Below are 18779 nucleotides of genomic sequence, written 5' to 3' on the forward strand. Positions count from 1 at the left end.
ATATTTCACAATAGAGATACAATTTATCAAAATCTCTGGAATGTAGCAAAAGTGGTGCTAAGAGGAAAGTTCATATCATTAAATGCCAATATCAAAAAGCCTGGAAGACCACAAATAGGCAACCTAATGTCACAACACAAGGAACTAGAGAAACAAGGACAAACTTAATCCAAACTCAGGAGAAGAAAAGAAATAACAAAGCTCAGAGCATAACTCAATGAAAATGAAACAAACAAACAAAAGAATACAAAAGATAAATGAAAAAAGAAAAAACTAGCTATTTGGAAAGGTAAGCAAAACTGATAGACCATTAATGAGATTAACCAAGAAAAGAAGGGGGACCATCAAAATAAGCTCAATTAGAAATGAAACTGGAGCTATTACAACTGATATCACAGAAATAAAAAAGATTGTTTGAGGTACTACAAATACCTTTATGCACACAAACTAGAAAATCTAAAGGAAATGCATAAATTTCTGGAAATATACAAACCTACTAGATTAAATCAGGAAGAAGAGAAAGCTGAGCAGATGAATGACAAGCAGTGAGATTGAAACAGTAATTTAAAAAGAATGCTAAAAACAACAAAAAAGTCCAGGACCAGATGGATTCACAGCTGCAATTTACCAGACATTCAGAGAAGAATTGATACTGATCCTACAGAAACTATTCTAACAAATAGAGAAAGACAGAATCCTCCCTAAATTATTCTATGAAGCTAGTATCATGCTGATACCAAAACCAGAAAAGGACATAACAAAAAAGGAAAACCACAGACCAATATCTCCTATAAGCATTGAAGCAAAAATCCTCAACAAAATACTAACCAATTCCAACACCATATCCACATCATGATACAGTGGATTTCATACCACAAATGCTGGGATGATTTAACATATGCAAGTCAATAAATGTGATACATCACATAAGCAGAATTGAAAACAATGATATGATCATATCAATAGATGTAGAAAAAGCATTTAACAAAATCCAGCATGGCTTTAAAATAAAAATCCAAAACAAAGTTGGCATAAAGGGACATATCTAAAGTAATAAAAGCTATACATAACAAACCCACAGCCTACATCATACTGAAAAGGAAAAAAATTGATAACATTCCCCATGATAACTGGAACAAAATAAGGATATTCACTTTCACCATGTCTATTCAAAAGAGTACGTGATGTCTTGCCAAAGCAATCAGACAAGAGAAAGAAATAAAGGGCATCCAAATTGGAATGGAGAAAAACCATCACTGGTTACCAATGATATGATAGTATAGCTAGAAAAACCCTAAGGCTCCTAGATCTGATGAATGAATTCAGTAAAGTCTCAGGTTACAAAATCAATGTGCACAAATCAGTAGTATGGCTATACATCAACAATGACTAAGTTGAGAATCCAATCATGAACACAATTTTTTTACAATAGCTGCAAAAAATAAAATAAAATACTTAGGTATATGCCTAACCAAGGAGGTGAAAGATCTTTACAAGGAAAACTACAAAACATTGCTGAAAGTAATCATAGATGACACAAACAAATGGAAACATATCCTATGCTCTTGGATGAGAAGAATCAAAATTGTGACAATGACCATACTGCCAATAGCAATCTAAAGATTCATTGCGATTCCCATCAAAATACCATCATTGTTCTTCACAGAACAACAACAACAACAAAATGCTAAGATTCGTATGGAACCAAAAAAGAGCCTACATAGCCAAAGCAATACTAAGCAAAAAGAATGTATCTGGAGGCATCATATTACCTGACATCAAATTATGCTACAAGGCTATAATTACCAAAACAGGATGGTACTAGTATAAAAATAGACACATAGACCAATGGAACAGAATAGACAACCCAGAAGTAAAGTCAAATACGTACAGCTAACTGATCTTTAACAAAGCATACAAAAACATAAGTTGGGGAAAGGGCACCCTACTCTATCAATGGTGCTGGGAAAACTGGGTAGCCATGATAGAAGAATGAAACTGGATCCTCATCTCTCACCTTATCCAGACATCAAATCAAGATGTATCAAAGACTTAAATCTAAGACATGAAACCATAAAAGCTCTAGAAGATAACATCAGAAAAACCCTTCTAAAAATTGGCTTAGGTCAAAGACTTCATGACCAAGAACCTAAAAGCAAATACAACAAAAGAGAGATAAATAGATGGGACTTAATCAAACTAAAAAGTATCCACACAGCAAAAGAAATAATCAGTAGAGAAAACAGACAACCCACAGAATGGGAGAAAATCTTTGCAAAGTATGCATCTGACAAAGGACTAATATCCAGAATTTACAAAGAACTCAAATCAGCAAGAAAAAAACAATCCCATCAAAAAGTGGGCTAAGTACACGAACAGACAATTCTCAAAAGAATATATATATATGGCTAACAAATGTATGAAAAAATGCTTAACATCACTAATCATCAGGGAAATGCAAGTTAAAACCAAGATGAGATACCATATTACTCCTGTAAAAATGTCCATAATTAAAAAGCCAAAAATGATGGATGTTAGAGTGGATATGGTGAAAAGGGAGCACTTTACTCTGCTGGTGAAAATGTAAATTCATAAAACAACCGTGGAAAACTCTATGGAGATTTCTTAAATAACTAAAAGTAGAACGACCATTCACTCCAGCAATTCTCACTACAGGGTACCTACCAAAAGGGAAAGAAGTCATTACATGAGAAAGACACTTGCACGCACTTGTTTATGGCAGCACAATTCACAATTGCAAAGATATGGAACCAACCTAAGTGCCCATCAACCAAGGAGTGAATAAAGAAAATGTGGTATATATACACTGTGGCATATTACTCAGCCATAAAAAATAATAAGAAGAATGTCTTTTGCAGCAGCATGGATGGAGCTGGAGGCCATTAGCTTAAGTGAAGTAACTCAGAAATGAAAAGCCAAATATTATACATTCTCACTTATAAGTGGGAGCTAAGCTATGAAGGCACAAAGGCATAAAGATGATATAATGGACTTTGAGGAATCAGTGGTGGGGGGAAGCTTGGGAAGGAAGTGAAAAATAAAAGACTACGTATTGGGTACAGTGTATGCTACTTGGGTGACAGATGCACCAAAATCTCAGAATTCACCACTAAAGAATGTATCCATGGGCTGGGCAAGGTGGCTGAGGCCTATAATAGCAGCACTTTGGGAGGCCGAGGTAGGCAGATCACTTGGGTTCAGGAGTTCGAGAACAACCTGGCCAACATGGTGAAACCCCATCTCTACTGAAAATACAAAAAACATTAGCTGGATGTGGTGGCGCACACCTGCAATCCCAGCTACTCCAGAGGAGGAGGCTGAGGCACAAGAGTCACTTGAATCCAGTAGGTGGAGGTTGCAGTGAGGCGAGATGGTACTACTGCACTCCAGGCTGGATGATGGAGTGAGACTCTTATCTCAAAAACAACAACAACAACAGCAAAAATAATCCTTGTAATCCAAAACCACCTATACCCCCACAAAACTATTGAAATAAAAATAAAATTTTAAAAAAGTAAAGTACAATAACAACTAGATAGAGATTTCATTAGAGATATCTTTATTATTAGACAGAGATATCTCTATCATTAGATAGAGAATATCAATAGATACAATTAATGTTCTCCATGGTAAGATAGTATAACCTCTTAGGTTGTCTTTTCACCATAGAAAAATTATTTGCATATTTACTAGGGGCAAATATTCAGATTAACATGTAACTTTTGAAAGTCTAAGCCATGAATTCTTAGGTAATAGCAGTCAAACAATGGCAGAGTGTCCTAGAAAAGAAAAAAACATTCAGTGGCTCTAATAAACAATTCTTCAGTATGATAGTGAAAGGCGCTGCCGTCATTCTTTTTGCCTTATTTTAAAATCTTGGATAATTCGTCTTACAAGAAGTGTGTCCCCATGTTGACTAGAAAGAGAAAAATATGCAAGACAGAGAAAAGCCAAAGAGTGGAAAATAGCAATGCGTTTGGAGAACAAGTAATTTACTAATGATTGTGTATAAAATTTTAGATGCAGAAGAGGAGGTTGGATAGTTAGTATCAAAAAGCCACTTGTAAAATAAAATTTTAAAAGCCCCCTGTGTGCCCGGCTAAGTAAGAATTTTAGGCTTTATGTAAATATTACCTTGTATCATTTATGGGTTTTAAATAAAGATGAATACAGTTTTAGAGAGAACAGTAGAGAGCAAGCTGGCCCTGAAGGGAAATAGACTGCAAAAGCTAATCTTGCGTCTTTGTTTAGATCCGTGCTTCTCTAAGCCCTGAAGGGAAATAGACTGCAAAAGCTAATCTTGCGTCTTTGTTTAGATCCGTGCTTCTCTAGATTTAATGCACATACAAACAAATCACCTTGGGGAACGTGTCAAAATTCATTTTTGTATTTAGTAGATCTGTGATAGCGCCTAAGATTCTGAATTTCTTAAAAGCTCTCAGGTAATGGCCGTGCTGCTGGTTTATGCATTACACATGGAGTAGCAAGAATTAAGATCAGCACTGTCTAACAGAAATACAATGTTTACTGGCCATGTTCCAAATAAGTAAAAAATTAAAATTAATATAAAAATAGATTTTATTTTATGCAATATATTTAAAATATTAGCATTTCAGGATGTTATCAGTCTTTAAAATATTGGTAATCAGATATTTTGCATTCTTCTCTTCATACTCGGTGTCAGATATCCAGCATGTCTTTTATGTTTACAACATATTTCAATTCAGACTCTAAGTTTTCATTGGGAATATTTGATCTGCATTTTGCACTTCGATTTTATAAAACTTACCGTTGAAAAAGTCTTACGTATGCAAGTTGATTGAAACATACTCAAAATTTGTGTGATAATTGAATCAAATTTCCTTTTGGGAGTTTAAATCAATTAAAATTAAACAAAATTAAATATTTGGTTTCTCAGTTGCGTTAGCCACATTTCAAGTGCTCAGAAACCAAAAAAGAACACTAGACTTGAATATTGCAGGTATAGATGATAAGAGTCAGAACAAATACAGTAGTGCTATGCTATAGAATTAAAGTGGTACATTAAGGTAAGAAAGTGTAAAAAATAAGTCAAAAAATACTCAAAAATGTAGTGGAAAAATCAGGAAACAGTCCTTATTTAATTCTTACAGCTCAAGAGAGCCTATTGCGTACATTTCTTCCCAATTCCGTATTCAGTGATGTTACAACGATAGCTTGAATCTGGCCAAGATGAGTGTATTTACAACATAAATATTAGCAAATGCTCCCTTTCCTCTTCCAGAACCCGTTGTTAAACATTTACCAGCACATCACTAGAGTTCAGATATCTGAGGGATCAGATTTGTTTATTCCCATTTTCTAAAATTTAATAGGTTTTCATTATAATAAAATCCACAAAATCCTGTAATATCCTACATGATCTGGCTTTAGTCTACCTCTCTAAAACCATCTACATTATGATATTAGATTACTTTGCTCTTCCTTCAACATGCCAAGCATATTACAACTTACAAATCTCATCGCTTGTTGAACATTCTCCCTACCTGTGAATTTCATTCTAATACATATCATTTGCTCAAAGACTCATTTTCCTGAAAAGCCTTCAGAAACCACCAGTTCTTCCTTACCAATTAGTGATTAACTATCTGTATCCTTGCTTTATTTTTCTTCCTAGAATTAAAAACAACCTGAGATAATATATTTTTTAAAATTTGTTTATCTGTTTCTTGTCTATCTCTGGAAATGTGAGCTCTTTGAGAACTTCCTTGGTTTTGTTCTGATGCCTCACGCTCCTAAAGCATTGCATGATACCAATGGCATTCAATAACAATTCGACACATGGAAATAACTAAATAAATGAATTTACTTAAGTAGGACCTATAATCCATGGATTTGGCAAATGATTGGCTATGGGGGCTAAAGGAGTAGGTAGAGCCAAGGGGTCTCTCAGTTTCCCAGCTTTGATTGTTAAGAAGGCATGCAGTAAATAAGATAATAAACACAACAGAAAGAAAAAATGTGGACATGAGTATTACCAGTTCATCTTTGATCATTCTGGGTTTAAGTTCCTATGGAAACTACCAATAGAGAAGTCCAATAGGACATTCAATATGCAAGTCTGAATTTTGGGAAAGAGACAGAATCTCAGAGATTTGATAACTATTTCATACAGGTAGCACTTAAAAATCATGTAAGATCACGTAGAAAGTTGATGACAAATGAAGATAAGAAAGTTAACTGTGAAATTCTGTACAACACCAAAATTAAGGTGGCAACTAGAAGTAATAAACATGTAAGAAAAAGTCATAAAACAAAGAAAATACCAAAACAGTATAGAATCCAGGAGACAGTCATTATTCTTACAATCAAAAATGCCATTTTTGTCTTATGACAAATGTCAGGCATTATAATATGAGGTATTCAAGCAGGGATAAGATACAATTCCTGCTAGATTTCAGAAGAAGAAGGACATGGCAGAAAATACCCATAATTAATCTGAAAGACTTACTGGTTGAATAATGGTTTAGAGTACAGGATGAGGCTGGGTATAAACCCTTCTGACTTAACCCTCTTTTCCCCACAATCAACAGAACTTCTCAGGCCTTCCAACCTGTGAGTCCTGAATGAAAGAAAAAGTGTAAGTGGTAAAGCTAGAGAATTAGGGTGCCTAAATATCTTCTGTAGTATCTTCCTCTGAAAGATATAACAGAAAATGACAGTGTCAAATCAATGTAGGACTTGAGGAACAACCAGTGATGACATGAGTGAGTCAGATAATTCCCTGGTGCACCAAAGTCCAAACTCGGAGAGCACTGTTGATTGGATAATTGAAGAACTACTGCAGCAGAACTTACAGGGTCTCAGGAGACCTAGCAGAGGGTGTCAGAGCCATGACAAGAAACAGGATTTTATGAAATATAGTCCTCAGATCACTTTTGATCTTGGGAACTATGTGGAAGCTCTGCAACTTGGCAAGTAGGTTCTATTCATTTATGCAACTCAGGACCAGCCCAAGCTGTTAAAATGATTTTCTCAGGTCTATACATTTGATAGGAGTCAAAGCAGACATTTGGGCTTTGTCGCAATATTTTTAACATCTGGAAATATTTTTTAAAATAAAAGTTTTTGTATATCTGTTAGAAGTAATTGATCTATCTGTTTCCAGATGCCCTTATCAGTCAGATTTGGACACCCTTATTGGTCTGATTTGTCTACTTACTGGCTCTACAATAAGATGGTGATTTATTCTATTCTTATATAATTTATTCTTATATATTATGCCTATTCTTTTTTGTAACTTCATACCTGCAAATAGTGGTTGCTTAATGTATATTTTTTGAATCTTTAAAAAAAAAAACAAAAAGATTTGTCCTGTTTATACCTGTAGAGAACTAGCCAAGAATGTCTCAAGTGGACTCCTCAGTGGCACACTGAGAAAAAACCCACTGAGATGTTGGAGCTGATATAAAGTTCAATCTGAAATTGCATTTTTCAACTGAAAATGGGGAAAAATTAAATTTAAAAATTCAGAATAAGTGAATACTGCCTTTAACTTGAATCACTAAGCTATTTTTTTTAATGCCTACATCTGTACATTCACTTGGGAGTACTCTGGTTATTATAAAAAAGTCTGTCAGCTAAAGCAGAGATCAAAATACAAATTGTAACACACAGAAACGTTACATGAATTTGTTTCACTCCCTGGAGAACTTTAGGTTCATAAAAAGCAATGAATGGATTACATGAAGACATAAATATGCTCCTGCATTTTCATCTCTGACAGATATATTCTTATTGCAATGCAGTCTTTAAAACTACACCACCTTGGGCTATGAGCTCATCAGAGCTCTCAAGCTCAGTGGGGTCAAATCTGGTTAATGTTTGGAAGGGTGACCTCCAAGGAAAATCCAGGTGCAAGAGGATATAATGCTAGTAATTCAATAGATGACATGGTTTCCTTTAAGTCACTAATAAGCAATTCTCCCTTAAGGCCATTATCAGACACCATGCTACTGGAGGTTTCTTTGTAAAGATTAAATATATGTGGACATTTAAGATCTCCTAAATTCTTTTATATTCTCTTTATTCTCTCGATAATCATTCCAAACTTAACATTTTTTTCCGAATTTTGTGGCAAGATATACATAAAATAAAATATGTCATCTCAACCATTTTCAAATGTACAATTCAGTGATATAATACATTCATATTTTGGGCAACCATCACAACCATTTATTTCTAGAACTCTTTATTTTGTAAAACTGAGACTCTATACCCATAAACAATACTTCCCCATTCTCTCTTTTTCCAGCCTGGGGCAACCACCATTTTACTTTCTATTTCTATGATTCTGATTATGTACTTGATAAAAGCAGAATCATACAGTGTTTGTCTTTTGGGGTTTGGCTTATATTTCACTAAGCATAAAGTCCTCAGGATTTATTATTTTCACAACAAATGTCAGAATTGCCTTCCTTGGTTTTTTTTTTTTTTTTTTTTTTGAGATGGACTCTCTCTCTCTGTCTCCCAGTCTGGACTGCAGTGGTACGATCTCGGCTCACTGCAACTTCCGCCTCCCAGGTTCAAGCAATTCTCCTGTCTCAGGCTCCTGAGTAGCTGGGATTACAGGCATCTGCCACCATGCCCAGCTAACTTTTGTATTTTAGTAGAGACAAGGTTTCACTATGTTGGCCTGTTGGCCAGGCTGGTCTTGAACTCCTGACCTCAGGTGATCCTCCCGCCTCAGCCTCCCAAAGTGTTGGAATTACAGGCATGAACCACAATGCCTGGCCAGAATTGCCTTCCCTATTAAGGCCAAATAATATTCCATTGCACATGTATACCACATTTTGCTCATTCCTTCATTCGCTGATGAACATTTGGGTTTCTTTTACATTTTAGCTATTGTGACTAATATTGCTATGAACATGCATATACAAATATCTCTTTGTATTTTGCTCTTTGCTTTCAGTTCTTCTGCGTATGTACCCGGGAGTGTAATTGCCAGATCATATGATAATTCTATTTTTAAGTTTTTGATAAGTGGCCATACTGTTTTCTACATCATTTTATGTCTCCACCAAGGATGCAAAGGGTTTCAATTTCTCTACATCCTCACTAACACTTAGTTTCTGTTTTTTGTTTGTTTGTTTGTTTGTTTTGTCTTATGATTGTTTGTTTTATAGTAGTCAGCCTAATAGGTTACAAGTAGTATTTCATTATGTTTTGGATCTGCTTTTTCCTAATGGTATGCTGAGCATCTTTCCATGTGCTTATTGGTCATTTGACATCTTCTCTGGAGAAATGTCTATTCATATCTTTTGCCCATTTTTGAATGATTGTTTTCTATTGTTAAGTTTTAGAGTTCTCTTCATATTTTGGATATTGACCCTTATCAGATGTATGATTTTAAAATATTTTCTCCCATTCTGTAGATTTTTTTCTGCTGATAATATCCCTCAATGCACAGAAGTTTTAAACTTTCATGAAGTCCAGTTTGTCTATTTTTTCTTGTTACATGTGCCTTTACTGTCATAACTAAGAAAGTGTTTACAAATCCAATGTTATGAAGCTTTTGTCCTTTATTTTCTTCTGAGTTTTCTAGTTTTTGCTTCATGTTTAGGTTTTTAATCCATTTTTGAGTTAATTTTTGTATATGGTGTTAGATAAAGATCCAATTTTATTCTTTTGAATATAGATACATAATTTTCCCTGCACCTTTATTGAAAAGACTGTCCTTTCCCCCATTGCATGGTCTTGGAATCCTTGATGAAAAGCATTTGACCATTTATGAAAAGGTTTCTTTCAGGACTCACTTTCTTCTTTCTTTGTTCTATATGTTCCTCTTTATGGCAATACAATACTGTTTTGATTATTGTAGCTTTGTACTAAGTTTTGAAATCAGAGGCTGTTAGTCATCCAATGCTCTTGTTTTTCAGTACTGTTTTGTGTATTAAGGGTTCCTTAAGATTCCAAGTAAGTTTCAGGAGGTCTTTTTCTATGTCTACAAAAAGTGTCATTGGGACTTTGATAAATATTGCATTAAATTTATAGATGCTTCAGGTAGCATTTACATCTTAATAATATAAAGTCATCCAATCAATGAAAATCAAATGTGTTTTCATTTATTTACATCTTATTTAATATCTCTTAGCAATGTTTTATGGTTTTCACTGTACAAGTCTTACAACTTCTTGGTTAATTCCTAAGTACTTTATTCTTTCTGATGCTATTATAAAGAGAACTTTTTTACAATTTTCTTTTCAGCTTATTCATTGGTAGTGTACAGAAATGCGAGATTTTTTTTTTTGTGGTGACTTTGTATCCTGTTACTTTGCCAATTTTTTTCTAGTTCTAACCAATATTATTGTGGAATCTTTAGGACTTTAACACATAAGATCACATTATCTGCAAACAGAAATGATTTTATTTCTTCCTTTTCAATTTGAATGCCTATTATTTCCTTTTCTTGCCCAATAGTGCTGTCTAGACTTCCAGCACTATGTTGAATAGAAGTGGTGAAAACAGGCATCCTTGCTTTGCTCCTGATCTTAAAGGAAAAAAGACATTCAGTCTTTCCCCAAAAAGTGTGATGTTCTCTTGGGCACTTGGGTCACTTTCACATTTGAAGGGTTGAAGGGTTTCAATTTCTCCACATTTTCAACAACAGTGAGATTTTCATGTATGAATTTTGTTATGTTGAAGTGGTTTACTTCTATTCTTGGTTTGTTGATTTTTTTAATAAAAGGGAGTTAAATTTTATCAGTTTTTTTCTCTGTATCATGATATAATTATGCATAGCTTTTGTGCTTCATTCTGTTAGTGTGGTCTGTTACATCAATTGATTTTCATATGTTGAGCCGCATTTATAGTCCAAGAACAAATCCCACTTAGTAATGGTGTGTAAATCTTTTAATATTTTTGAATTCCATTTGCTAGTATTTTGTAGAGGATTTTTGCATTAATGTTTATAACAAATATTAGCTTATAGTTTTCTTTTCTTGTAGTATCGTTGTCTGGCTTTGGTATCAGGGTAATGCTGGCTCCATAGGATGAGTTAGAAAGTACTCCCTCTTCTTTTTTTTTTTCTTCTAATTTTCTTGGAAAAGTGTGAAAAGAACCGGGGTTAGTTGTTCTTTAAATATGTGGTAGATTCACCATTGAAGCCGTTAGGTCCAGAGCTTTTACTATGTTTTATTTTTTGTCTGGAGATTTTTTTTAATTTACTGACTTAATCTTACTATTTTTAGGTCTATTCAGATTTTTCATTTCTTTTAGTCATGGTAGGTTGTGTGTTTCTAGGAGTTTGTCCATTTCATAGAGGTTATCCAATTGCTTAATATACCATTGCTCACAGTACTCTCTAATAATATTTTTTATTTTTGTATAATTTGTAGCAGTGTCCCAGCTTCATTTCTGATTCTAGTAATTTGAGGCTTCTCTTTTTTTTTCTTAGTCCATCTTGCTCAAGATTTGTCAGTTTTGTTGATATTTTTAAAGAACTAAACCCAATATAACTGACTGATGAGCGTGATTACTTGCTAGGATGGCTATTTTTATGTCAACTTGACTAAGTCAGAGAGTTCCAAGATATTTGGCTATGTTGTTCTGGGTGTGTCTCTGAGGATGTTTCTGGATAAGATAAACATTTGAACTGGTGGACTGAGTAAAGCAAATTGCACTCTCTACGTGGGTGAGCTTCTTCTAATCCACTGAAGGCTAAACAGAATAAAAAGGCTGAATAAAGGAGAATTCATTTCCTTTGTCTTAAATGTCTTCCAGCCAGGTCATCAATCTTCTCCTGCCTTGAAACTTAGACTCAGACGAGAATTTTTACCATCAGCTTTCTTGTTTGTCAGGCCTTTGGACTCAGACTAAAACTATACCATCAGCTCTCCCAGGTGTCTGTAGTTTGCCAGTCTTGGAACTTCTCAGCCTCCATTATTATGGGAGCCAATTTTTTATTGTAAATCTCTTTCTATATATAGAACCTTTTGCTTCTGTTCTTCTGGGGAACCCTAACACACATATTATATCTACCTTAGCACACCCAGTAGTTCTGACATTCCTACTTTATTTAATGTGGGCCATCACCTTCTTAAATTTCCAAAAGCCATCTTGGCAAAATGTTAGCGCCCTCTCTAACAATCATTTCCAGGGAGATAAGCTTATCCTAGGAGATAATTCCCTGTGATAAATATTCCTTTATCAAACATTATGTTCTGCCTCAGCAATCCTGCAACCTTCGACTCTATCTACTGCTACCCATACCCTCCTAGCTTTGACAATGAATATTGGCTAGGCCACACAGTTCTTTGGGGTATAGTTCCTTTCCTATCTTGGCAGGTTCACCACTTCTTGGGCCTGTAAATTATTGAAGGTGCATGACTTGACCTACTTGTTGATCTGGGGACAACATGGGAAGGTGAGTGTAGATTTTGAGGCAGGTTCATGTTGCATATTTCCTTCAAGCAAGAGGTACACTAGCCTTTAATAAGGACTGAACTATATCTCTAGAGAGTTTAGGGGATTTAAAAGTTTAAAAGCAGAGTGTTTTTCTTTTTCTAATTTTTGTCTGCTTTGATTTGGAAGTTCTCTGTGTATCGTTAAGGCCTCAACTAAAGCTTTGACCTTGGCATAGGAGACTTGAGGAATTGATAATTCACGTTTCTGTACACCCCTCTATTGCTTTTATGATTAACTCCTAAGCCTGGACTTTAGTTTTTCTGCATGCAAGAGATAAAGAACTTTTTAAAATCCTGCCGAGGAGGCAATCTACCATTCACATTTTCCATTTACTTGGTGATTGCATCCTCAGTCTGTCATTCACTATACTAGTGGGACAATGATACTTAACAAAGCCTGTCTAATTGCATTGTTGTTATAATTAATAAATTTTCTCAAACCCTCACCTTACGAAAATTTTACAGATAATCTATCCTAATTGGCTATCAGTAAAATTTTATCAATTGCACTGCTACAATATACTGGGGCAATTAGTGTTCTATCCACTACAAAAGTAAGGGCATTCATTATTAGTTGACCAGCGGTTGGTCCACATCTCACATCTCACTTTAGAATCCACTCTCTTGGACTAATCTAGCACTGGTGGTCTTACGTCAGATTTTCTGGGATGTAGATTTTGAAACAGAGTTTTCCATGTAGAGCCTTTACCTAGGGATGCCAATGATATCAACAATTCTGGAGGATTCAAGGAAGAAAAGTACACAGAGTAACAGAAAAGAGGCCTCAGCAAATCTCGTGAATGTCCCTTTAGAGTAACGCCCCTAGGAATAGTAGACTAGATTTTTATATCCCTGTGTCGCCAGTCTAGGTGTTATCAAACTTTTTTTCTATAAAAATCAAGCAGTAAAACTTATAGACTTTGTTCTATAATGATTAAGTATAGAATATTTTAGGCTTTTGGGGTCACATTCATTCTCTGTCACATATTCTCTCCCTCTTCTTTTTCTTTCTTCCTGTATGAAAACACTTTAAAGTATTAAATTTATTTTTATCTTTTGAAACCTACAAAAACAAAGTTGGTCTGTGGCCATATTTTACTTATCTGAGAAAAGTCAACAAGTATGTGCTTCCTTTAGGAAGGGGATGTGACATTAGGTTACTTAGTTCTTGTGAAGGTGGATAAATTCCTGCACAAAGACTCATCTTGGTTGTTCAATCTTCAACACTTATAGAAGCTGTGGGTAATGAGTAACCCAATCTTGATGAGAGAATTTACATGATACATCATTAAATATACTCTCTGTGAAAGCTCTATTCTAGCAAGAGAAATAGACAATAGACCGTTAAATAAATAAGTACATAATTATGGCCAGGCATAGTGGCTCACGCCTGTAATCCCAGCACTTTGGAAGGCCGAGGAGGGTGGATCACTTAAGGTCAGAAATTCAAGACCAGCCTAGCCAACATGGTGAAACTCCATCTCTACTAAAAATACAAAAAATTAGCCAGGCGTGGTGTCATGTGCCTGTAATCCCAGCTACTCGGGAGGCTGAGACAGGAAAATCGCTTGAACCTGGGAAGTGTAGGTTGCCGTGAACTGAGATCACACCACTGCACTCCAACCTGGGCAACAGAGTGAGACTCCATCTCAAAAAATAAATACATTCATACACACATACATAAGTATAAAGTTATAAATGCTCTGGAAAAAATAGAGAGCAAAGTAAGGAGGATCAGATATAAGAGATAGGTTTCACTTACATAATATAGTTGGGCAAACATCTTTAAGATGGTTAAGTATATGATTTTTATAAAGATACAATTAAACTGACATATCAAATCTATAGTTTGAGGTGTCTTGATAACTGTATACAGTTGTATCAATACCATCACAGTTAAAATACAGAACACATCCATTATTTCCTCTCTGCCAAAATTGCCTTTTGTCTCTGTAGACCATCCTAAGTCCTTGGCAAACACTGTCATGTTTTTTCTCCCTATAAAGTTTTGTCTTTTCCAGAATGCATGTAAATGGAATCTTGTAGTCTTCTACCACTTAACACATGCTTTTGAGATTCATCCGTGCTATTTTATGTATCAACAATTCATTGTTCTTTATGGCTGAATAATATCCTATTAAATGGGTGTACCACAACTTGTTTATCTAATTACCAGTTGATGGATATTTGGGTTGTGTAAGTTTTTCCATTTTTTTTTTTTTGCTGTTAAGAATATAGCTTATATGAACAATTGCATGCACATCTTTATGTACACATTTTCATTTCTTTCAGGTAAAATGTCTTGGACCAAAATAGAAGGGTCATAAGATAAGTGTTTTACCTCCATAAGAAACTGCTAAGAGTTTTCGAACATGAGTATCCAATTTTGCATTCCCAGCACCAATATCTAGTTGCTCAAATTCTGAGCATCATTAAGCATTGTCAATCTTTAAAAATTTTCACCATTACAGTGGTTACATGACATTTCAGTTACGACTTTCATTTGCATTTTCTCAGCATATTCTCAAGTGCTTTTTAGCCATTTGCATTTTCTTAATGCTAAAGGTGTCTGCTGAAACACTTTGCACATTTTATTATTGCTTTTCTGTGCTTCTATTCTTGAGACACAAAAGCTGTTTATATATTTTGGATGCAAATCTGGCATTTGATATGTGTTTTGCAAATAGTTTTTCCAGTTTGTGACTTCTCTTTTCCCTTCACCTAACAGCAACTTTCAAAGAAGAAAAATTTTTAATGAGATGGAGGTGTGAGCGTGTGTGTGTGTGTGTGTATATATAATATATATATAGTATATATATATATATATATAGTGTGTGGCTTATGCTTGGTTTTGTCCCAAGTAACATCTGCCTAGTGCAAAATCACACACACACACACACACACACAAATCATCATTTTTTAACTTCTGAAGTTTTATAGTTACAGCTCTTCCATTTGGGTGGATGGTTGATATCAAACTTTTTTTTTTTTTTTGAGATGGAGTCTTGCTCTGTTGCACAGGCTGGAGTGCAGTGGCTGTGATCTCGGCTCACTGCAAGCTCTGCCTCCCGGGTTCATGCCCTTCTCTTGCCTCAGCCTCCTCAGTAGCTGGGACTACAGGCCCCCGCCAGCACGCCTGGCTAATTTTTTTGTATTTCTTTAGTAGAGACGGGGTTTCATCATGTTAGCCAGGATGGTCTCGATCTCCTGACCTCGTGATCTACCCGCCTCGGCCTCCCAGAGTGCTGGGATTACCGGCATGAGCCACTGCGCCTGGCCATCAAGTTGGTTTTTATATATTAACATCTAATTTTTAAGTGCTGTTTGTTGGAAGACAAGACTTCTACAACTGAATTACATTGGGGCCTTTGTAAAATAAATGTGTGGTTCTATTACCGGACTATTTTTTCTATTTTATCTATATATATGTCTATTTTTATGTCTTGATTACTGCCTCTTTTATCTTTATGGGTTTGTATGTGTGTATTCAGGAGGATGGTATGACTACTGATGGGAAGGTAGAGTATATTTTAAAGCAATATGGTAAGATTTATTTATTTAGAGACATTATCTGATAAAAATAAAGCAATAATATACATTCAATAAAAGTTCCAGGCACAAGCAGTTTTCGTCATACTTTAACATTAAAATTAAACAAGGTAGGCTAGATATATAAATAATTTCAAAGTAAGAATTTTTAAGCGTAAACCTTAGTATTATTCACAAACAGGTTTTAACTGAATCAGAATGACAATATTCCTTACCAATGCGTTCTTATATTAATTCCTCAAGTATTTATTGAAATTTAGATATTCACTGCATTGTGTTTGAAGATAGAACTCTAACAACGATTCATCTCTGTCCTCAAGGTTTTAGTGTAGTAAGAAAATACATGCATATATCATAAAAATGTGTGGTAAGTACTGTGAGCATGTAATCTTTGCACTGAATTCAGAAAGGTTATTCAAAGAAAAGATGCTAGTGTTAAATTCAAAAGAATAAGTATATTTATTTTTTCTAATCAATCACTAGACTAAATTTTATTGGTTGAAGGTGAAAGATTTGTATATTTTTGTTTTGTTTGTGTTTTTGAATCCCCTGAAGTGCATTTTTATATCTGTCATTCACAGTACATATTGACAATGGAGATGAGTTAGATGCTTTCTTCAATAAATTCCTAAAAATATAGTGTTCTATTCCCTTCAAATGCATAAAGATTGGCCAAGTAACTTTTTATCTTTATTTAAAAAATGAGTAATAAAAAATGAGTAATAGAAGATTGATATCTACTTACCCTGGACCTAATAAATATTCAAACCCAGTACTATCTGGTTAATTATTTTATCAGAAGATATTTCAGAAACTCAAAAAATATATGAATGCATTATCCAGTGTGGCTTTCTCTTGAGTAGTAATTTATACTTTGGTAAGTTCCGCCTGCCTTTAGATGACAATGATGATGATATAGTACAAGGAAGTCACGATTTATCACAAATGATACACACGATGAACTACTGGGGAAGCACAGAATGAAATGAAAAGGATCCAAGGATTCCTCTCTCATTATATCGAGTTTTAAATATTGTTTCAGTTTTCCCTCCTAGTCTATCACTGCCACTTAGTAAATTATTTAAATGGCAGGGACTGGAGATAATATTCAAAAACTAATAACCATTTGGTTATTAAGTTGAATGAACTATAAATTAATTTTTACCATAAAATAATTTTCAATGAATAGCCATTGGCCTAACTGTGGAATCAAAGACATTTAGGTTATTTTTTTCTTTCTGCAAAAGATTTGTTAAATATGAGATTCAATAAATCTGTTTTGTTACTGGTAAAAAAATTAATAACGGTTCAACAAAAAGAATTTTTAATTTTTAAAACATTTTAAAAATTAGCATTTATTTGAATTAAAGCTATACATGTTACCTAAATTATTAAATTTCCATGTTATTTTTCCATAAAATCATTTCCAGAATTATTTTAATTAAAATCAATAACTGATTTTCTCAATCAGAAGCAATGGTTTGCAATTATAGTTACTGAAACTAGTAAAATGATTAATTATTTGTTTAGTAAATACAAAATATTCTTAGAAGACAAACAACAAAGGAATCCTGCAGGAATCATGTTTTGAGATCACCTTAACTAGGTCTGGAATATTTTGATACTTATAATATTGGATAATATTTAGTTTCTTAGATTCTGAATCAAATTTTTTAAAAATATATGTGCAATAATATTTATGTCTTGCTTAAACAAATGTCGGCATTTCTAGGTCTATCTTTACATAGAAAATTAAAGCCTCCATGAGAGTTAAAACGTTTAATAAACTATGTACTATAATTATTTTTGAACTTACACATTTTTATTTGAAAGCCCAAGTATACTCTAACTGGTGCAGGACTCTAAAAGTGGCATAACAAGGAAAACCTAGAAGACTTTCATACTGAAATCTGTTCAGTAGTTCAATTGTAGCAAAACTTATACCAGCAATTATTTTCTTTTCTCAAAAAGCTTTTATATAAATTCTTCTGCACATTACATGTTGATAATAAAGGATACGTAGGTTAAAAGAGCTCCAGTGTAAGGAGAGGAAAGAACTAATTTTGAGTGCCCATTGTGTGCCCACAGCTTCACATAGAAGCCTCACAATAGCACTGCAGATAGGCATTACTTTATGTTATACGTAGAGAAGCATGTGGAGATTAAGTTATTTGCCTGGTTTTATACAGCTGGTAAAGAGCAAAGTCAAGATTCAAACTTGAATATTTATAAACTAAAATTGTAGGCTCTTTTATCTATGATACAAACATTCAAGATAGCCTAATATCTACCAAACCCCATCTCTTTGCAAGACGAATAACAGCATAGAGGCTTAAAGAGCTAAAGCAGCTTCTCAAAATATTTTGATCATGGACTTCTAATCCTGAAGAATGATGGAGCGGATGCGCTTCTTCCTATTTCAATCCTTACAGTGGACAAAACCCTGTGTGTTTCATATATTATACACATAAGGAGGCTCTAAAAGACAAAGAGAAGAAGAGCAGACGCCAGGGCCCAATTCAATGAGTTCTTTGGATTTTCATTTGACTTCATATATTACAAAATGAGCACTGGGAAACTTGGCAATTTGGAAATACTGACAGGCACAACAAAAAAGCCCTAACAAAAGCCTATTCTATACAGCCAAAGGACCAGGGAAAGGATAGCAAAGCTAGATAGAGGTTTAGACAACAATCACTCTACTCTAGTCAAACAGCATGAATAAAAACCAAAAACACCTCTGTCCCCATCAGCAAAGGCTGA

Source organism: Colobus angolensis, unplaced genomic scaffold (genome assembly GCF_000951035.1).
Source record: "Colobus angolensis palliatus isolate OR3802 unplaced genomic scaffold, Cang.pa_1.0 Scaffold73, whole genome shotgun sequence".
Classification (NCBI taxonomy): Eukaryota; Metazoa; Chordata; class Mammalia; order Primates; family Cercopithecidae; genus Colobus; species Colobus angolensis.